This window comes from Spermophilus citellus (assembly GCF_964194105.1).
Source record: "Spermophilus citellus genome assembly, chromosome: X".
In the NCBI taxonomy this organism is placed as follows: domain Eukaryota; kingdom Metazoa; phylum Chordata; class Mammalia; order Rodentia; family Sciuridae; genus Spermophilus; species Spermophilus citellus.
In genome coordinates, this window is record NC_138190.1 from 67,879,145 (window position 1) to 67,901,911 (window position 22,767).

Sequence of the window (22,767 nt, forward strand, 5' to 3'; positions counted from 1 at the left end):
GCTACACCCCCATTTCTCCCACCTGCAGCCCTCGTGCATCTGACTTCCCCTCAGTGCATGGAGTGCACACCAAGGGCAATCCAGCGTGGGAAATTAGGTGGTGTTGAGGTGGTGCAGGTCACTGCTGTATTCCAAGCACCTGGAAGAGGGTCAGCGAGCACAACATAGCTGCTAATGGAAGTCACACATGCCAGTGATGGTGGCTGTACCTGTGGGAGGAGGCGGTGGACACTATATGGCAGAGGGTGAAAGGCCCACGAAAAGTCTCCAGGGAACTCATCTTGTCTGATATCCTTGAGAACCCATGCCATGACCCAGGCTGGCCCAGGGATTCTGCTCTTGCGTGTGTGTTGGCGGGCGGTGTGTGTGTGTGGGGGGCAGTTCCACAGAATGCTGGCATTGTGACCCAGTTTTTCAGATGAGAACTCAGGTCTGGCCCCTGCCTCTCTGGTGGCTCACAGCCAAGCCTTGCTCTCTGTCTCTTTTCCTCTCCCACCATGTCAACTGCAGACGACACCAGAGTTCCTCAGGCCTGAGTTCTGAAGGGGCCACATACCACTCTGCTTTCCTTCCTAGGGGATGATGCTGGCCACTGCCAATCTGAGAACACACAAGCTGCAGAAACAGAGCTGTGAATGGTGATCCAGCCCCCTCTGCTCGCTCCCGCCCCTGCTCTCCACCTTCTTTGGTCACGAGGCCAGAAATAAACGCTGGCACTCTGACTGGTTTTGCTTCGTGGTGTTTGCTTTATCATTTTCAACACTGATGCCAGCCTCGGGTGCACTGGGGGTGTTGGGAACTGTGGGGGTGGGCCATGGGGGAGTAGTGAGCATCTTCCTCGACCCTATGGGGCTGTCCACCCTCCTCCTTGAAGCAGTGCTGCGTGCTCCTCCTTGGGTCCTGGTTGCAATGGATGGAGGCCAGTCAGCAGTGAATTTCCCACAGCTGGCAGCTCTGACCCCCAGGTGGCTCTGGCATGCAGGAATGAGTTGATAACAACAGGTCTCTTCCCCCTGCAGTGCACGCCAGGTTCACATCCCAGAAAACCTGGGCAGCACTTACATATGGAAGGTGCACAGATAGGTGTTGGAAGAATCTGCAGATCTTTTTGACCCTTTAACCTTACAAAAAGGAGGTGGTTTTGTTAGAATTTGCAGCATCAGGAATCTCTAGGCCAATGCACCAACATATGGGATGTGTGTTTTGTATTAAATAGCCTAGTAGACAGGGGAACATTGAAAAATCCTTCTGCCTGTTTCATGCAGCCCCCTCACAAAGCCTAGAGAGTGACAAAAGTTTGACCATGGTCTTCCGTGTGAACTCACTGTCCTTTTCTTGCTCAGAGGGCCAGGCTCTTAAATGACACGCAAGCCAGGTTCAGGCAGGCAGCAGCATTTTAAGTCGCATACCCTATTCCTATGTGCCTGGAGGGTAGCCAGTGTGGGAGCCCACAGAGGACTGGCAAAGCTGTTAATTTCAGTGCGGTCAGTGGCTCTACATAAGGTGTCTTCACGGTCTCGCAGCCTTGATTTCCACATTTGAAAACAAGGGTGAATCAAACGACCTCCCAAGGTTTGATGAGTACTGAAAGAAGCCAAGTGTCCCAAGGAATGGAGTGTCCACACAAGAAGATACAGGACCCCAATTGCAAAGAGAAGAGAGAGACAGGGAACAGTCATGTTCTTCAATTGTTTCAGACTAAAGAGTCATACTTGCAATGTAGCAAGGCCTCTGAGAGATGACTGGAGAAACACACAGATAAGAACAGACAGAGAGCAAGCAAGTTAGTAAAGAATTGGAGCACGACATTTGTAGACAAGCAACTGGCCAGTGCACAAGAAGTAGGAGCGCCACAGCACATATCATAATGCAAGCGCAGCAATGATCAAACTGACTGCATTTTTCAACTATGAATTGGCAGCCCTTAAAGATTTTAATGGCACCTTATGGGCATCACATACTGAAGTTCTGCTGTTGGTATTGCAAATTGGTGCAGATCGTACACACTGCAATTGAGCAGGGATTAATTGCCCTGAAAACCTTTAGCTTACTGTGCACCTCCAGATGCTCTCTCCTGTCTGCTACTGACCAGAGTCAGAAGCAGGGTGGTTGCTCTTGCATCGGAGCCCCGGGTCTCAGATGCCTCTGCCTCGAGACCCCTTGCTGGGTTCTAGAAAGCTCATTTCCAGTGCTGTTCATGCCAGGGGGTGTCCTCAAGGTCAGGACCTCGGAGAGTTCCCAGGAGCTGAGTCTGTGCCCTGACTGAGGCCCCTGATGCAAGAATGACAGCTAAGGGCCTCGGGGTCTCCGTGAGACACAGACATCTACAGCTTTGCTTCCTTCTAGTGCCCACCTCGCCTTCCACTCACACATGGAAGAGAAACCTGGACTGTGACTATGGATCCTTAGCAGAGCTGGGGTTCTACTCATTAGGAACTTAGGGGCCATCTCAGGGGTCATTCAGGGCCTGCCTGTCTGCTCACTGTGTTGGTGGAGCTGAGGATGGAGATGGGGAGTGGAAAGTTATCACTGCTGAGTAACTGGGTTTGAATTTCAGGAAATCCCAACATTAGCAGAGTGCTAAGCAGGCTTCCCTAAGGCTTGAGGCTCGTATATTCACCAGCAGAGCAACATAAAAATCGTGTTCAAGTAGTCACCTGGTCATCTCCGTTAGAGTGGAAGGGTGGAGCTGAATGGACTCGTGGGAGGAAGGGGAGAGGAAGGGAAACAATGGCAGTACTCACTGAGGCATCTCGGTGCTTGCAGCTGTCAAGAGTATTATCAACTCTTTGAACAGAGTGTACTCATCTGCAGTACATGTGGTGGGAATCTAGGCCAGGGACACGGGGACAGAAGTTTCAAGAGGGGGCAGGTCAATAGCCTCTTTCTACCCAGCGGAATGAATAGCTCTGCTGGCCTCTGACAATACCTCCTTTCAGATAGCACACGCACATCACACTGCTAAGGGATCCTGGACGTCTCTGGCATCCTGCCGCTGCTGAGTCCTGGCCTTTCCACGTGGAGAAAGCTGCATCTCACTGGAGCCCTCAGGGTGGTGCCCTAGGTTTGCAGGGTGAGCAGTGCAATCTTTCATCCTTACCAGGGGAGAGCAACTTGAGGGCTTGTGGAGGCTGGTTTCCCTCCAGCGTGACAGATCACCGGTCTAGTGTGGGCCTGGGATCTAGGTCTCTGGAGGTCACTGCTGAATGCAGCACACCCAGGTCTGAGCCCTCTGTGCACAACTGGGCCTTCAACAAACACTTGAGGAATGACAGAAACAATGTCAGGGCTAGTCACGCACGATTTTCTCTGTTTTCCCAGGGGAGGACTGGCTCAGAAGAAGACACAAGGCCCTTCACTTACTGTCATCATCACAGAGAACCCTCCCAATGGCACAGGCTGGCTCGGGGACCCTGTTCTTCTGCTTCGGTACTGAAAGAACTGGTTCCAGACATGCTGCCCTTCAGAAGAATCGAACCCTTCAGAGGAGAATCAGGGTCAGCCTCTGCCTTGCTCACTGCCGTCTGCCAAGCCCAAGGTGCTGCTTCCATTCCTTTCCACCAAGTGAACCCCAGGCCAAGCCTGAAATCCTCAGGGCTCCCAATGGTCCACTGGTCACTCTTTTTTTAAAATATTTATTTATTTTAGTTCTGGTTGGACACAATACCTTTCTTTTAATTATTTTATATGTGGTGCTGAGGATTGAACACAGGGCTTCGCATGTACTAGGCAACAAGCACTCTACCGCTGAGCCACCACCCAGTCCACACTGGTCTCTCTTCTTTCCTTCCCAGGGGAGGAGTCTGGTCACGTAAAAAACAAGACCGTGGGAGCCACAGAGTCCCAGACTTTGAACAAGGCCCTTCTACTACCCCAGTTCCTTTTTTCCCCCATATCTTATTCTCTGGGCAGGAGATAAACACAGACACAAAACACAGTGTCTCTTTTGTACTCCTTGTCTGTTTCCCCAGGAATATTCACCTGCAGTGCCTTCTGGTTTGTGGGTTTGGGTGGAGCAGGCAGGGAGAGGAGGCAAAGCACCAGCACAGTACTTAGCCATCTGCGTGGGTACCCCTGGGCAGTGGAACAGTACTGCTTTTCCTCAGTCACTGTTTGGACAGCCCTGTGCTCAGTGGAAGGCAAACCTTCCAGTTTCAAGCATTTCATTGAGGGTGGCTGTTGGGCAGGGACTGGGTCATGGCTGTAGGCCTGGGGAAGAGGGTTGTGAGTTGAGGGGCAGGGAGGCGGGGTCAGAGGGAGGGAGGGTGTCCCAGAATCCACAGGTAAAGCTTTGGAGTCTTGAAGTTATATCCTGACCACAGCAATCCCCACCCTACCCTCCAAGAGAAACCAACCAGCACACGGAATCACCCATCACCTCAGGTGGTTGATCTCATTTTACGATACCAGGATACCAAGGCTCTTCCCTTTGTAGGTTGCCCTTGTTGTGTATTACATCAAAACAGCTAAACCTGCCTCCTGGGACAGAGCAAAGTCCAGGTCTCCCCTAGACTTCCTGATGCTACTGGCTAAGGCTGTACCCCTTGGGCATATTGCACCCCTTGGGCTTCTTGGCCCACTCCTCATGGATCTATGCATTCCTGGGAAACTCCAAGTCCAGCCTGCCCCTAGGCTTGGTGCATTTGGGCTGGGAGACGCACTGGGGAAAGGCGGGAAATGGGCAGGGGGCAGTGGCACTTACAACCCACTTTCTCTTCTGTCTTCCGGTTTGACAGGATTTTTCTACTGTAATATTTGAAATCCACAGCAAGACAGAGAGAATCATAGCAGACTCCACCCCTTTTAAATAACACTTTACTACAGACGTGCTTCGGATCTCCCTGTAATTTTCAGTGAAGTGTTATGGAGACACAGGAAGCATCCCTAATCTGTACTTGCTCCTCTCCTCCTTACTGGAGGTCCCCCAGCCAGGGTGTCTGAATACTCCCAAGGTTCTGTGCAGCTTCAGAGCAACTCCCCCTCTGGCGGGGTGCTTCCCAGCTGCCTTAGAAAAGCTCCCCTGAGGGCTGGGGTTGTGGCTCAGCGGTAAAGCACTTGCTGGCACCCACGTGTGAGGCATCGGTTCGACCCTCAGCACCACACAAAAACAAATACGTTAAAGGCAGTGTGTCCATCTACAACTCAAAACCACATTTAAAAAATTTTTTAAACATATTCCCCTGAAGCTTCCAGAATCCCAACCCAGAGCTCAGAAACAAGCACATCTCAGCAGCTTTTACAGATAGCCCAGGACCCAGCCCTCTCATGCCTACTTGTTTTCCTCCCGAGATCTGTTCTCACAAGGGGAGCCAAGCTCTCCCTCTGCGTATTACCAGGAAGGGTCAGGAGCAACGTCTGGGGACCCAGCCCTGCCCGAGTGAGGGGAGGTTTCCACTGACACAGGGTGCTGGTCTTTCTCAGGGGCTATCACTTCCTATGGACTCTGTGACCAGGCAAGGCTAGTGCAGATGGGGAGCAAGGCAGGACCAAGCAGAACTGAGGCCTGGGGAGGCCCATCCAAGGTCGTACAGGAGGTGGGGGTGGGGATCATCTGAACACACAGCACACTGCAAAGTGGCCCAGCAACCATTTGCTCCGTCAAGCTGCTCTGTACCTGAAAGGCTCACTGTACCCCCGTTTTTCAAGTGGGAATGGGAGTCACAGTCATGCAATGCTCCCTACGATCCTCACCTGCTGGCACTCACGGCCCTGTGAAACGCACTTGCGGTGGGCTTCTAACCAGCCAACTTTGGCAAGGGCGGTGGTATGCCCTCTCTGTCTGAGGTTAGGCTATAACAAGACTGTGCCTTCCCTCTTGTGGGCCTTCCTTCTCTCTGGGGCTCTTCCTGTGTGCTTGCCTGATGGAGAAGGCCCGCTGGCAGGGAGCCGATGGCAGTCTCTGTCCACCAGCCAGAGAGGAACCGAGGCACTCATCCTACTTAAAGCCCATTAGAAACTGCCAAGACGCACAAGAATCCTTCCTCATCCAGGCCTACAGAGAGACCGCTCTCCGTGTGCCAACACCTTGATGGCACTCTTACAAGTGACTGGGAAACAAGGGCCACAGTTAAGCCGTGCCTGGATCCCTAGTCCAGAAAACTCTGAGGGATAACCTGTCCATTGTTTCATGCTGCTGTTTCGGGGATGATTTGTTATGCATCGGTCAGTAGCAAGTAAGGCAGCGGGAGTACCTGGGGCCTGCAGACTGTGCCAGAGATGGAAGGCCCCGCTCAGACTAGCTGGTGTGCTGGGGTGCCATTTGGAACAGGGTGTGCCTAGCTTTTGGTCAGACTCAGGGACAAGTCCCAGCTTTGTTGCTACTCATCCCTTTGACCTTGAACAAAGCACCTGAAGCCTTTGGACTCAGCGCTTCTGCAAAGTTTGATGGGCACTCCACAATCAAGACGGACTTAAATTAAGCGCCCGTTTATGTACCTCTTGTGACAGTTTCTGGCACACTCTAGGCCCTTAGTAAATAGCAGCCATGACTTTGAATGCTGTTGATCCGGGACAATGCACCCTCTCTTGGAAAATCCCCAGGCACTCAGGAGGCTCCTAGTGCAGGCAAAATATATTTTAGCGAGTGGCACCAGAGCATTTGTTCTCCAGGAAGGGAGGCATATCACAGTGCATACTCGTCTAAAGATTTCTGGTGTGAGGGAGGCAGCCCCATCGGGTTGGGGTATGTGGCCATATCGTTTCTGCAGACACCAGATACACATTTCTCCCTCCCTCTTTCCCCTTCCCTCTGGCCTCTCTTCCTCCCTTCCTCCCAGCCTCCCTCTGTCCACACTCCCTCTTTCACCTCCTCTTTCTCCTTCTCCGGTGCCTGATTCCAAAGTCTTGCGGTCCATAATTCTCCCTCTTGTCCTTCATTTCACGAATGCTGGAAAGCCTGCCCTTCCCTGGCTCTCTTCCAGATAAAGCCCTGTCAGTGTCCTCCTCATGCAAGGTCTCCAGCCTCGCCCCGCCTCCCAGCCCACCCCACCCCACCCCACCGCCCCAGGCACAGAGGATGCTATAGGGGCATTTGCCTTCTGGGGCACTGCTCAGGCGGGCTTCACTCCAGCCTCTCTGGAGAAGGTGAACTTAGATGGACCCGTGCATGCACAGGGGCAGGAGCCTGGGACAAGTTACCCTGGAGACTTCCATATGCATGAACCCCATCCTCAGGAGAAGATCATTCTGTAAGAGCTGCTCCCTGTCTCCTAACTCACCCCTTCCATCAGAACATCTTGACTCCTCCTCTCCCACAGCTCCAGACATGCTTAAACCTTGCCCTCATTCTCCCCAAAGAACTTCCAATCCTGCCCTGCCACAGGGCCTTTGCATTTATGACCCTTCTCTGGAGTCACCATTTCCTGACTCTGCCTTTCCCTTGTCCTTTGGGTCTCACCCCAGCCCTTGGGCACATGCGCCTCCCTCTGCCGTGCACACACATACCGTGTACTCTTCTCCATCATAGCTTTGTCCATTCTGATGAGTTCATTGTCATGGCCGCCCCCACTCAGACTGGTCTCTGGGGCAGGAGCTCTGCATTGTTCATCCTGGAACAACCGGTCCCTGACACAAGTCTTCACATACCAAATATTTGTTGGGAAGGTGAGTCAACAAGCATGTGTCCACTAAGCTTGTGTTGCACCTGGACTCTCTGATCTGGGCCAAGGGTGAGCAGAATCCTTTCATGTCTCCTCCTTGGAGCCCACACACTCCCACCAGCAGAAGCTGGATATTTCCAGAGTCATAGCCCGAGCACCCACCCTGGAGGCTTTTCTGCATTCCAGAAGTGAATCTGGGATGGCCAAATGCAGGTAGGACAAAGGGCCCGACACTGCAAGGGACACAGAGATGGAAAATTCTGCCAGTGTTGCTTAAGAAGTCAAGGCGCAAGGAACAAAGTGTTAAGGCCAGCTTGATCCCCCTGTCCCTTCAGGACAGTGCTAGGGGGTAGGCCCCTTGACTTTGATGTCACCACCCTGCAAACAATTGGATGGGCACCACCCTGCAACCAAGGAGATGGGCAAGGGGTGGCACGACTTGGCACACAGCATTACAACCTCAAGTGACAAGAGATTTGATGGAGCAGGGTGAGGTGATGAGGAGGTGACTCCTCTACGACAGACAGACAGATAGACAGACACACACACACACACACACACACACACACATGCACACACAGGACAGTCCCAGAACCCCTCATTCCCCACACAGCAGAGGCTGAATACACAAGGACACAGCCTCATGCACAATGACCTGAGTGGAACTTTGCTGCTGTGGGTGTGGGCCCTGGCTGCCACGACGATGCTCAGGCTCTCTTTGCCAAGATGAAGTGTTTGCTCGGGCCCCTTTCAGCTCCAGCACAAAACACGCTTCAGCTGTCAATCCCAGTCCTAGTCACCGTGTCCTACTGGACTGTCTTACCAGAGTGGTACATGTCTTCCTTGTGACCTTGAGGAAGGTGGCATACCTTTGCGAGCTTGCCTTTTGCCATCTACATAATGAAAGCTTTGACTGGGTGATCTCCAAATTATAATTTTCTGCACATTCACTGATCTCATGCCTCAAGGCACAGGTACATGATGCCCAGCCTGCAGCCTAGTGAAAATTCCCCTGAGGGCACTGCTGCCCTTAGGGCCATATCCTGCCCCACTCCCTGCTCCATCCCCAAAGTGCCTGCTTGACATTAATGTCCTGTCTTTCTGCCCAAAGGTATCTCCTTTCACAGCCCAGAGCTGCAAAACTGGTGGGCTGCCCAGTGTCCCAAGGCCCAGAGCCTTGGGGACAATATCAGTACCTTAACTTCCTGGACAGACTTCATCAGCTCCAGACCGTCCTGTGCACACCTGGGAAGATCCTTGAGACCTGGACATTGGAACACATCTAGCACCCCAAGGAGCTCCCTCCCTCTAGAGAACCAGGACAGCAGAGCTCAGAGTATCTGTGGGACACAGCTTTCTATCCCTGGCTGCCTCCTGGGAGCCAAGCTTTACTTCTGCCAATGCACAGAACAGAAACTGGCGTCTGCTTATTTGCAGTTGCAAAGTCCCCACACTCGCCTGGTCTCGCGCTCCCAAGGCTCTTCATCCTCCCCCTTTGCCAGTCTAGCTTCATTCCTCACTCCTCCAGGCACTGACTGCTCTGGAACACTCCCCGGCTCCACTGGAATCCGCAGGGCTGCAGAGTGCAGGGTCTGAGCCCTCTCATGGCCACTAATCTTCTCCTGTCACTCTCACCGAACTTGTGCCTTTCTTGGCCTCTCCCCAACACAGGCCTGCAGACCATCTCTGAGGTCAGGCTCTCAGGAATGACCAGCCTTGGGCCTCCACTGCCTCCGGAAAGGAGTCATTTACACAGCACCTCTCATATTTCAATCATCAGGTTGGCAAAAGTTGAGGGCACCAAACACATCAGGAGCCGCGGTGGGGGACAACCAATAGGATCCTATGCTGCTCCTGGGACTGTGGATTGGTGCCACCTCCTTGGAGACCCACTCATAGGTGGTTACTCAGTGTTTGACGGCATGTGTGCCTTGGACCCCAAATTCCACTTCCGGGTACCTTTTCTAAGGAAACACAGCTCCTGGCAACAAGGACACTGAAGGAACACTTGAAAACGTTGAAATTGTAAAGGAAAACCAATAAACCTGCACAAAGGTCCTTACGTGTGGAAATAAAGAATCATGTCAGGGAGACCCGGGAGGGCTTGGGCAGCCAAGGTAAGATGGCGAGTGAGGGGGCAGGGCCAGAACAAAGGAACGTGGAGAAGGTCTTCTAATGAAGTCAGTTTGCTGGTTGACGAGAAGGGCTTGTGCACACAAGCAGGGGACACAGTGAGACAGACACGTCACACTCACGCTCTTGAGGGGGAATCCAGCAGACAAAGTAAAACAGACAGGTGGACAGAGGGGGCTCCCATCAATACTAGTGAGGAGAGTGTGGACAGGGAGGAGAAAAGGAAAGAAGGAAATGCCAAAGAACACAAAATACAAGCAGAGGCCCCCCACGGATTCCTGGCTCTGGGAGGAATCCCAGAGAAGAGATTCTTTCTCTTCTGCAGAGAAGTCTGTCTCTGTCGCTTTTGCAGTAAACCTGCTGCTTGCTTGCTATCTCTGTGTCCCGCCCTTCAGTTCTTTGCTGAATGCAGACAGTGAACCCATCACCCCTAGAGGGTAACGTTGGCACATTCTGGAGAATGCTAGGTGGAAGGTCAAAGTGATGGGACAGTTCTCCAGGAACGCACAGGAAAAGTTCACCCGGACTTCCTGCCAAATGCAAAATCCAAGTTGCCACACTACATGCGGCGTGATCCAGTGTGCTTTACAGCCCCGTGAAGCAGAGCCAGGCATTTCCACAGGGGTATTCGGATGTACGTGAACACACGACTGGAGAATACTTGAGGAAACACACCAGGCTGAAGGTGAGGGGACTGGTGATGGAGTGGGATGGAAGAGGGACAACACCGTTTTATCTGCGTTCTTTAGTGGTGTTCGGGGAGATTGTGTGCAGGGATTATTTTGTGTAAGCAAGACAATAGTTAACACTGTGGCAGATCTGTAACCAGCAGGTGTTCTGAAAAACGGATCTGTTACTATTGTCAATAATAAGAATCACAACCCACTTTGAAGAGTTTCTGAGAAACTGCTTGCAAGCCGACAGAAGTTTATTGAGACCCTCCCGCGTACCTAGTGCTTCCCAGTAGATAATTACCTGCAGTTCACCCTGTGGATTCCCAGGGCTGGCGGGATACAGCTGGGCCCTTCTCCCTGGAACATGCCCTCCAAATGAAGGTTTCCAATTTTCATCCCTATACTCTTTGCATTTCAGCACCTTATGAAGTTGGGAGCTGTCGTGGAGAGCACTTCTTGAGGTGAATCCCACCCACAGCACAGGAGTCTCCTTAAGGAAGCTCCATCCCACCCACACCCTCCGGGTCCATTCAAGGCAGGTGCCCAGAGGCAGCTTATTTTCTCCAGGACACTCAGGAAGAAAAGGAAATCCACAAAGGCTGAGCAGGGCTGTCAGCCTCACCCCACGTTGGGTTCTGGGGGAGTGTGCAGCCTGACCACCAGTAGCAGCCCCAGACTCATTGCTCGGCAAAATCCCAAGGTGGGTGTAATAGTCTGCTCTGGCTGCCACAACAAAATACTACAAACTGGGTGACTGCAACAACAAAAATTTATTTTCACAAGGTTCTGTAGGCTGGGGACTCCAAGGTCAAGGACTTTTGCAGCTTGGTCTCATGTTTGGCCTCCTCCTCACTAAGTCCTCCTGTGACCTTCCCATGATGTGTGTGCGCGCGCGCGTGTGTGTGGGGGGGGTGTGCGTGTGCGTGTGTGTGCAGAGACAGTAAGTTCACTAGGGTCTCTCTGTAGAAGGATATTAGTCCTATCACATCAGGGTCCCACCCTTCATGGCCTCACTGAACCTTAATCGGCCTTAAAGGCTCAGGCTCCAAATGCAGTCACAATGGGAGTGGGGACTTCATCACATGAATTGGGGTGGAAGGAAATACAATTCAGTGCATAGCAAGTAGTAAATATTTTGCTGCTGACTTTGACTTTCTAGTGACCCTGCTCCCCGGCCATCCAGATCACAGATGTCACTACCTTCAGATACTGAAAGATATATCTGGCCCCTCATCCTAACCTAAAGCAGCCAACTACCACTCCCAGTGTTACCAATGAAGGGGGGGAGTGAGGACCCCTGCCATGAACTGCCACTGCTTTTAGCATCACCAATGACATCAGCATCCCTGGACCTGACCATGGGTACAACCTAGAGCCTCTGAGAGGACAAGATATGGGGATGGATCCCCAGAACTGATTGATTGGGCCCTGAGAAAACTCACTCAGAAACTCCAGCATAAGGGCTCAGAGGCTCTGGGGGGGCTGGGGGGAGGGCACAAAGTATCCTGTTCTTCTTCTGCCACCTGGTGGCTAGTCAGTATGTTGACAAGTGCACAACAGGAAACCTGGAGTTCTGGGATCTTAGATAGAATCTGGCCTTTCTCCCTGGGAGTTTAGGGGTCTGACCAGGAACTAGGAAGAAACTCCTCACTTACCAGTCAAGTTTCCTCACGTGAGGATTAAACGTGTGCAGAGAAATGACAGTGTAGTGATTCGGGTCTTCGTTTCTATCCATTATCTTTTAAGTTGGCAATTTACACCAAGCCTGCTGTTTAGGACTTAAACCCAACCCACACAATGTAGCTAGCTGCAAGCCAAACATGAACCATCGCTTTCACTTGTTCACTGGTTCACGTTCCACACACTCCACTTTTTCCATGGAGTGCAGTAGGAACAAGCCTCATTGGAGTGGAGTCACGGGAAGGAGATGTGGAGGACAGGGCAGGAGACCTTTTCACTTTGGGGAGGAGTTTCTGAGTATCTGGCACAACTTGCCCAGAGACTCACAAGGTTTTGGTAAAAAGTTGTGTGTGAATCAGGTACTCACGTACTCGACAGCTCAGGGCTCTTGTCCGTCTGACTTGTACAAGACCCCACGAAGGACAGAGCTGTCTGGGACCGCTGGCACCCTCCTCTCTAGGCCATCCTATACAAGTGATGGCTTGGTCAGCAGCTCTAATGCTTTTAATGGTCTCCTTTTAAAGCCTGTGGCCACCCGTTGATGCATGTGAAATCCCATCTGCAGTGTCGGGCGGGGGTCTTGGTAATATGCTTCCCAGCTCTTTCCCCAATCCTACCTCTAGTACTCTGGGTCTGTCTAGAATGCTGGTGTGACACACCCTGAACAGAAGTGATGGCTGAGGTTTCCTCAGGTTTGCAGTTGATATGTATTCAGGGGTCAAATAAGTCTCCCTGCAGTTACCTCTGCCCTTTGAAGGGAAACCCGCCCATTACTCACAAATGACTCATTTTATACATGAGAAACACCCACGTCATCCATAAGGCTTGGCTGTGAAATGTGTGGAAAGCTACGTAGAGTAAAAGGACAATAGTGCTTCATGAAGTCAGGTGACAAAGAACACCCAGTTTGCCTGGTACTGAAGGATCTTCCAGGACATAGGACTGGCAGTGAGAAATCTGGGGTGGTCTCAGACAAACTGGGACAGTGGATGGCCACCACATAGGGGCAAAGGGACATGGTCACACATGGTGAACTACCCCTAGATGTCTGCACACCCTGTTCTCACAGTGGGGCCCCTCTGTGCTTTTCTTCTCAACCAGCAGAAACCTGGCTTGGGATGGCCTGCTGGGGAGGCCAGGGGAGATAAGCAAAGGAAGCAAAGACAGATTGGAGGGGTGGGAGTAAGGGATACAGGAACACGGGGAAACGTCACATGGGAGAAATGTATCCAGTGCTTAGCAGAGTGCACTGGGAAGCAGAAGGGAGGAACAGTGGGGCAGAGGCAGAGGGGCTGGGGGTCAAGGAAGGGACGGGTCTTTGTTCTCCTTGTGCCCAACCAAGAGCGGAGCTTAGCAGGTCTCTCCAAGGGTTGGTCCCTCCAGGCACTTCGCGCATGCCTGGAAGCATGATCTTCACTCCTTTTCTCCCACCTGCTGACCTGGTGAGTCTGATTTCCCTCCAACGTGCAGAGTACCTCTGAGGGGCTGGGCGTGGGGTGGTGTAGATCACTGCTGTGTGCCCCACACGTAGAACAGGGTCAGGGCAGCACATTGTTGTTGCTAAAGGAGGTAACAGGTGCCAGTGATGGCAGGGACGTTTGGGATGAGGCTGTGGGTCTATATTTGAAGACCGTGAAATTTCCACGAAAAGACTGGCAAACCAGTCCTGTCGGACACCATGGAGAACCCATCCGATGACCCAGGCTGGCCCAGAGATCATGCTTTGAACACGGGTCTTGGAAGAGATGGTTCCACAGACTGCTGGCTTTTGTGACCAAATCTTTCAGGTGAAAGAGCTCAGAGCCAGCCCCAGCTGCTGGCTGCTCAGCATCAAGCCCGGCTATCTCTGCTCCTCTCCCACATGACAACTCCAAGGCAGGCCTGAGTTCTGAAGGGGCCACATACCACTCTGCTTTCCTTCCTAGGAGAGGCTACCAGACACTGGAAAACTGAGAACACACAAGCTGCAGAAACAGAGCTGTGAATGGTGATCCAGCCCCCTCTGCTCGCCCCCGCCCCTGCTCTCCACCTTCTTTGGTCAGGAGGCCTGAAATAAACGCTGGCACTCCTGACTGGTTTTGCTTCGTGGTATTTGCTTCGTCACTTTCAACATTGATGCCAGCCTCGGGTGCATTGCGGGTGTTGGCTCCCGTGGGGGTGGGTCGTGGGGGGGTAGCGAGCATCTTCCTTGGCCCTATGGGGCTGTCCACCCTCCTCCTTGAGGCAGTGCTGCGTGCTCCTCCTTGGGTCCTGGTTGCAATGGATGGAGGCCAATCAGCAGTGGCAGCTCTGACCCCCAGGGGGCACTTGCAAGCAGGAATGAGGAGATAGCAAGAAGTCTCTTCCCCCTGCAGTGCACGCCAGGTTCACATCCCAGAAAACCCGGGCAGCGCTTATATATGGGAGAGGTAGGGAAAGGTGTTGGAAAAAATCTGTGGATCCTGAGAAAAGGTGTCAGAGTCCTGTGATTCTAAACAGCTCCCAAGCACCCCTGCCCCTCAAGACAGAGCCCCTCCAACAGAGGTCCTTTTCTGTGAGCAGACTGTTCTTTTTCATAGAATGAGACACGTTAGTCTTCCTGAGGTGGCCTCCATGTGTACTGTAGCCTATTATCCTCTGAGCAAATCTATAAGGGAAATTGGAGCATCTTTATCTTTGAATCTAGCAAAGTGTTTGAGGCCATGTTGGGAACCGTGACTCCAAGAATCGCTAGGCTAGTGGAGTGATGGTGGGCCTGGGGACACAGGAATGGGTGAGTGGATGTCCCAGAGGCCCCATCAGATCACTTTCATCTGTTTTCTTAATGAATGGGGAGTTGGGTCTTTTGGGGCTCCCTTGGCCTTGCAAGACCAGCAGCTTCATTGTCTCCACCTCCCCCAGGGAGAGCCACACTCTGGAGGAGCCTCTCCCCCAGCTGCCTGACCCTCCTCCCTGCTGACACACGCTCAGGCTTCCTCATGTTTCCCTCCCATCCAGGTGAAATAAATCTAGAAATAATTGCTGGTGTTTGCATCATTTTCGCTCCCACCCCTCCCCAGAAGGACATTCCTCTCACTGGGATGAGGATGGCATTTGGGGAAGGGGAGGAGGAGCTTAGGTTGGGCCCACGCACTTGGTCCTTGTCATGGCACAGCAATGCTTGTGTTAGGTACCTGTTAGGAGACTGTGCCCTGAAGATACTGCTTTTTCCACAAATGTTTTGTAATGTCTTTGAGGGGAATTCAATGTAAGAGTGAGCAAAAATATTCTCTCTCTCCCTCTGGCCAAACATACCCTGACCTTGTGTCTGACAGTGGCTGTGGGCTGCAAATGGGGAGTAGGTGCCTTGGGATCTGGAGGAAAGGCCTTAAACGGGTGCACACATAATCAACTCCAACTGGCCACACCCCAAAGGAAGGTACAGCCCCCCCCCAAACACTCCTCCCGTTTCCCTCTGACTGCATGCTCCCATATTAAAACACCCCGCCCCCACCAGCCTCTCCTTGATGTCAGCAGAAGCAAGCAAGCGAGGGGTGACAGCGCAGCGTCCTCTTGACTCCCTGTGTCCTAGAGGAGACCGTGAGGTTACCGGTGCCAGATCCCAAGCCCTGCGTATCAATCAGGCAAACGGCTTCCCAAGGCCTACAAGGGGGTTTGTAGAATGTGCAAATCCACCTCAAGGAACAAAGATAACACAAGGCCAAAGAGTAGGATCGCTGTACCACCAGGGGCCGTTCTAAGGCATGGAAAACACCCATCCTTGACACACCATGCTATGCTGGCCACTGTGAGCTTGGCAGGCTCCTGCTTTCATCACATCCCCCCCCCACCCGCTCAAAAGCCCTCTGTGGCATCCAGGGCCAACCAAATGGGGTTTAAGTTCCTGGGTCTGGCCCTCAGGGCTCTTCCTGCCTGCACTGCAGGCTAGTGCAGAATCTTCCCTTGCCCCTCCCAACAGTTTTCCTGGGACATCAATGGGATCGCTTATTGCACCCACACGCCCAGGCCTTTGGTGTTTTAGAAACATAGCTGTAATCATGCCAGCACCTTCATTATGCTCTTCCAAAATAGAGGGGAGAATGTCTCAGTTCAGCAGTTTCTGGGAAACAGCTCTCATGAGTGGACCCTCACCCCTCACCTGTCACTCCCTAGAGATGAGAAATCAAAAGCACTTGGTGTGTGCAGTGTCCAACCTACACAGGGACCGGAGTCCAGGACAGCTTTCAGACCTGCTGCAGCTGGAGTCTTCTCCCGGCTCATCTCAGAGCCAAAAGCAGCTGCTTTCCAACAAGTCTTTTTCCACTCCGAGTTCTTTCCTCGGCCCTAACGTCCACCAACTGAGGCTCCTGGCTCCCGCACATGTCCTCATTCCCAGAGCATGTCTCTCAGGTTTCCACAAATTCTAACCTTCCACTCCCACTGAAGAACATGGAATCCTCCCGGTGCCTGCAATACCCAGCCTCAGGGACTTTGTACTTACTACTCCTTGAGTGTTTCAGATCTCACACGGCAGGCACCTCATGACAAGGAAGCCTCCTGGCTCCCAGTGCCCACCTCCCGGAGTTAAATGACTCTCCTCTAGGCTCCCTCGCCACCTCATCCCAGCATTTAACACACCAAACTGCCGCATCTGGCTGCTTCACTTCCATGACAGCCCCATCCAGACTCTCAGATGGGGGCCACAGGACGAGACCGGTGAATTCTTGTATCTCGGGTGCCCAGCAAAGTGCCTCACCTATCATAGGCGGTCAGTAAGTGTACGTTGAATAAAGGAGTCCATGAGCAAGGTGTCTCATTCATGAAATTTTTATTTCCCCCTACATTCCAGAAAACTGTGCAGATACATGTAAATGTCCATTGTTTGGGGGGACGTCAGACGCTGACCAGCTCTTTATTTTATCTTTATATTTGGACGGGGAATCATTGCACTGTCAAGTCCTTCCAACTTTCAAACTATGACTTATTCCAATCCTCTAATATGTTCCAGACATACAATGATTATAGTCTCCCACTGTCTTTCACACAACAGCACATCTCTCCTAAAACGGAAACGAAGAAGAGGAAAACATTGGAACCCAGATGCTCAACTTAAATGCTCGATGGAATGTGCAGAAAACCAAGGATTTTGAAAGACTGGTCATGTCTGACTTTCATTTCAACCGAGGTCTACTGATGCCGTCCTTTCTTGGTGTTTTAGCTTTTGCAGTGGGGGTGGGGTGGGGGTGGGGAAGGTACCCAGGGCCTGGCACATGCTAGCAAAGTGCTTCACCACGGAGCTACATCCCCAGCCTATATCATTTAACCTGAAACCAATTCGTGTCTATCCGATATTTGTCTCTAGAAAAGGGGGCAGGGGGCCGGGGGGCTAAAGCAAGCAGAACTTTGAAATGTGCAAACTGAAAGAAAGCTCAGTCACCAAGAACCACAAATAGCACTGGAACACGACTGTCAGGGGCAGTTTGTTCTCCCTAAGCCCACTCTACCCCTGGACTCTTCACGGGTCAGAGCCTGGCTCTTTCTCTGCTCCAGGGCCTCTTTTTCTACCCACAAGAAAACAAAGTGAAGACTCGGCCTCGGCCTCCCCTGCTGGCAGCAGAAGCCCCTGATTCTAACCGGAGATGGGGACCTTTACTGGCACTGTCCCCGGTACTGATCATTTCTCCCACCATGGCTCTAGCCCTGGCACTGGCATTTGCTTGCATGGGTACTGGTGCTGATGCTTGCTTGCTTCAGCCACGGCATAGGCCCTGGATCTGGAACTGGCGCTAACACTGGCACTTGTCACATCACCAACAGCAGCTGTGTCTCGGGCACCAGGTATCTCCTCCTCTTCTTTCAATGCCTCATTTACTGCCACGGGAAGGATCTGGGGTAGGTGTCATTCACCTTGGCCACAAACTCCGGGATTTCCATCTGTCTTGCTTCCTTTGAGAGCCCCACAAGCACACCGAGCACAGGGGCCTGCTGTTGCACACCTACTGGCGCACCACGTACTCGTGTTGCACACACGCTTTGGTGACGAGCTTTGGCGACGGCTCCCCACAGATGAAATGCTTTTTAGGCGGATATACCTGCAACACCCTCAACACCTCCCAGAACACCTCCTCAGGGACACTGTTTCTGGCCTGCATGAAGATGGAGTCCAGGGTAATCATCGGAAGCCCAGTCTGTGGTGGGCCCTGGTCGCCTGTCAGGCCCCAAAGCCGGGCCACATCGGTTTTTCTGATCAGGACATAGGAGTGCTCTGTCGCATCAAGTTCCTTCACCTAGGACCCAAAGACTAACTCGGGGAGGTCAGAGGCTCTCTTGAAAATCGACAATCTCGGGGAAGAAGCTCCTGTACCTCTGGATGACATACTTCAGCATGTCTGCCCTTTTGATCAGCACCGTCTTCGCGTTCTTAACCAGCAGGTACTGCACCAGCAGCTCAGCTACTTTCTAGCTCCCGGGGTCTCTGGGCATGCGCATCAGGGATGTTGGGGCCCGCGGGGTACTCGGCGCTGGGGGCCCTAGGGGTTGCTGGGGTCCACAAAAGCAACTTGCAGAAGCACCTGGGCGGGGGCTATGTGCCTCCGAAGAAGTGCTCTCGGGGCTGCGGGGAGCAGAGCACTTAGCGGCCCCGCGGCAGGCGCCCCCGTGGGGATCTCTTGGGCAAGGAGGAGAGGAGGAGGAGGAGGAGGCCAGGGGGCCTCTGAGACCCGCAGGCCCTGGGTGTCACCTCTACCGCGGACGTTCTCACCTGCGGCTTTGGCTGGCCCAGGAAGCAGGAACTCTGGGAAGAGATGCGCGTCCACGGGCATTCGGCGGCCGGCCGGAGCGCTGTGTGTGAGGCCGCGAGGGCTGTGACGTCGCCGCAGATGCTGCGGCCGCCGCCGAGAAGACCCGGAGCCCCAGGGTCTGGAGTCGGACGGAGGCCGCCGCCCTCAGACCCCAGGACCAGGCGGCGGGGAGGGGAGGGGGCTAAGCCTCCTCTGCCCGGGTCTTCCAGGAGCTGTGGGAACGCGCGGCCGCCGCCCCGCAGTGCCCCTGCCGACAGGGGACGGTACTGCAGGCTGGGGCCAGAGGGATGCGGGGGCGCTGCTGCCAGAGCTGGGCTGGCTGCTGGGAGGCTTGCAGCGGGCCACAAGCCTCAGGGCCAGGCCCAGGGGAAACACCCCACCCCGGGAACTGGTCACGGTTACTGGGAAGAGTCGGATCCTTCTGGAGGATCATCGCCTCCCTCTTCCCCTGGTGGAGAAGGCTCCTTTGGAGTCGCCTCTGGTCCCCACAGTACCCTTTTCTCTAGCAGTGGCCCCTGCCGCTTCAGCTCCAGGTACCCCACCTGAAGTCCCAGGCGTTGTTGGGCGCCTGGCCCCTAGGAAGCATTTAACATCCTTCCTTTGCGTGCCTTTCGTTATCCGAGCCTACCCCGTGTCTTGGCCTCACGGCCTGTACACTGGGGTCACCACCGTCACCCAGGTGTAGAGCAAGGACCTGGGCAACAAGCGACCTTGGCGGAGAACTGCAGGCGGGCATAGTTCTTGTTCTTGGTGAGCGGTGACTCTGGGGTGGGGGGAATTGGCAGTTCTTTTGTGTACTATTTCTCTCCTAGTCGGAGCAGACAGTCGTTGTTAATTATAATCTCACTTTCCCAGTCAATCACCATTCTTCAAGACGCCTTCTAACTTGTTCCTTGTTCCTCTTACTCCCATCTTACTAGGCCTCATTCTTCCTCAACAAACTGCTTTCTTCCACTTTGCCTTTCATCTGAGGGTCACCCAGGAAACCCCTGGCTCTGAGGTCAGCCCCTAGGAATCCCATCAATAACAAGAAGATGTCTCCAGCCCCGCAAGTGCATCCATTTATTGTCCTGTCGTGCAGCACGATTTAGCACTCCTGGTTTTCACCCGACCCTTTCTAGGCAGTATCTGGTGGAGCCTCCTTCCACATCCCTGAACAGTGCGTCTCTTTTACGGCAGCACTTTTTAAACCTCACTACAACATTTACTCAATTCCCATGCTATTGCTTCAGGGCTTTCAGATTTTCTTTCATTGCTCAAAATTCCCTTGCTGTTCATTTCAACATAGAGATTCAGAATTGTTCTTACTTTAACTCCCCCCTCATTATTCTTCAAACCCTGTGGTGGTTCTTCAAACCCTGTGGTGGCTCACTCCAGTAATCCCAGTGACTCTGGAGGCTGAGACAGGACACTGGCAAGTTCAAGAAGCAGCCTGAAGGAGTTAGTGAGGCCCTGTCTCAATAAAATATAAAAAAGGACTGGGGATATAGCTCAGTAGCAAGGAGCTCCTGGTCCCGATGCTCAGCACCCACACAACCCTGCTCACCCATGCCCGCGTGCGTGTATGCGCGCGCGCACACACACACACACACACACACACACACACGTTGTGAAATTCTTCAGATATTTTCTCTATATGAAGGTCAGGTCAGGATCACTATTTCAAGTTAAAGAAAATCCTTCTTTGAATATTAACTAGAATTGTTTAGGGTGTACTGTTGACTATGAGCAGAATTAACATTGTTAAAGTAAGGAGGCTTCTCATCCAAAACGCCACATCTTCTTTCATTGATTCAGGTTGGTTATCGGAATTCTTTAGTTTCTCTTTTGTAATTTGCCTTGTATATCTTTGTTTCATTTGTCAACAGAACTTTTAATTTCATTGTTGCTATGAATTAGAGAGTTTCCCATTGTATTGTCTAATTAATTCTGCTGTATAGGAAGCCTAGTGGTTTTTGCACATTTTATCTGGTGTATGGCCATCTTTAATAACAAGTCTCCCTAATTAACAATCTGTTTCAGTGGATTCTTTTGCACATTCTTGGTAGACAATCACATTGCATATTACAATGGAAGTCCTCACTTTCCTCTTTCTTATTCCATTGACTGGGACTATGGTACCACAGGCACTAACAGCCGTCATTTGAAACTTGCTTTATGAGAATTTCTGCTTTTAGTGGAAAGGACCCTATTGGGGATAATTACTGTATGCTGTTGGTTTCTGCTGCCACCCTTGCCAGTTATCAACTCATTGTCTGTCAGACCCAAATCAATCCTTCTTTGCCCTGCCTTTTAGTGCATGCTCAAGCTGATCTCTGTGAACCTTTCTCCCATGCCAGCTAACTGAGCATCAGACTTTGTCCAGAGCACTGGAGGACCTGACAGATCCCAGCAGGAAAGTACTTCCTGTCTAACTGCTGTCTCCCAATTGAGGTGACTCACTGTAGGAGGTTAGAGGCCAAAACGGACAAGCTCCAGCACCCCCTCCGCCTGTGCTCTCTCCCAACCACGGCTGCCATCTTCTCCAGAGGAGCTCAAGTCCGCAGCCCCTGTCACCCACTGGCCGACTACCTGTTCTTTCACTTGCCAGCCAGGCTTTCTTCAACAGGTCTGATTCTCAGCTGGGAAGGAAGCGTGGGCATCTGTACTCCTCTCTTGGCTGCTTGTTCTCAACCTGCAAGAAGGAAGTCCTTTTTGTACCCACTATTTCTGGACCCTTAAAAATACTCTTATACTCCATTTAGCAGTGTCTGCCTCTTGTTGCTATAGCCATTCTTTGCATCCAGTGCTCTCCATCCAGATAACCAGCATAGTTAGTTGCTGCCTCCTGGTGGGACCCTGGCACACACACCAATTATCAACCTAGACATATTATATTGTCCTTTAAACCAAACCTTCCAGGGGTTTCTTTTTCAACTGGGACGTACATTTAAAATTCCATCCAAAGGCTCTTCATCTTCTGTCAAATTATTCACACGACTTTTCTCCCATAACAGCTTTCTAAGGGTAAAGAAGCCTAGGAAAACACAGAAAGCATGGACAAAGAGAGAGGCGTTAGAAACCTTTGCAAGAGGAGGGACAGGGCAACTTTCTTTTAAGCCCTTGGTGAATCTATCACTGCACACTCTCATTAAGGTACTCCAAGTACCATGGGTCGCTCTCTGTGTCACCCACTACACTCAGGCCATTGGCCATGTGGAGGGTTTAGTCAGTGAGTTGGAGGAGAACTCTATTCCCTGAAACACTCCCCACCTCCATGATGGAACTCAGTCTCAGTCCTCCTTTGCTATCCTCCAGACATAACCTTTCCAAAAAGCTGCCCAAGCCAAAACTCTGTGCACAGCCAGACCAGTGACCGGCTCTCCAGGGCAAGCGGGGGGAAATCTCAGGCCCAAACGTTTCCCACGTCAGAAGAGGAATCACCAGACCATAACCATGTCTGAGCTCAATCTGACACTAGGCAGATTCAGAGGGTGCCATGCAGTCACGCTTGCATTCCTGCTCACTGCCTCTCTGTGCCTAGGAGACATAGTCCTCTACCAACCCACTCGACTGCCCATGCTGGCCTGAGCTAGAAGAGCAAAGAAATTAGGTAAAGGGCAAATCATGAACACGCTCCCCACAGTCAGAAATTCAAACAGCAAGTAAACCCTTCTTCAACTGTTCATCCCCACTAACAATTCAGGACAAGTCAATTAAACAACAAAGAGACAGAGTTTGTACCCCACATATTGGCCAAAATTATTTCAATAGATTAATATTAAACATGCGAAGAGACTGGAAACAGGTAAGCCACATTCGTTAAAATTTGAAATCCCCTTTTGTTTGTTTTCTGTCTCTGTGATAAAACACCGGAGGAAAAGACCTTCAAGAAGGAAGATTTATGTTGGCTCATGGCTTCAGAGGCGTCAGTCCATGGTCACT

The 22,767-nt window shown here is 52.1% G+C and overlaps 1 protein-coding gene across 1 annotated transcript in view; it reads right to left on the reverse strand.

Annotated features, from left to right (window-relative positions):
* LOC308639850 (doublesex- and mab-3-related transcription factor C1-like) overlaps positions 1-19,305 on the reverse strand; it is a 37,893-nt gene extending 18,588 nt beyond the window's left edge. Inside the window, exon 1 of the mRNA XM_081278178.1 lies at positions 18,804-19,305. The gene's annotated coding sequence lies outside the window, so the exon portion shown is untranslated. The remainder of the gene's footprint in view (positions 1-18,803) is intronic.
* Positions 19,306-22,767: the final 3,462 nt, after the last annotated feature.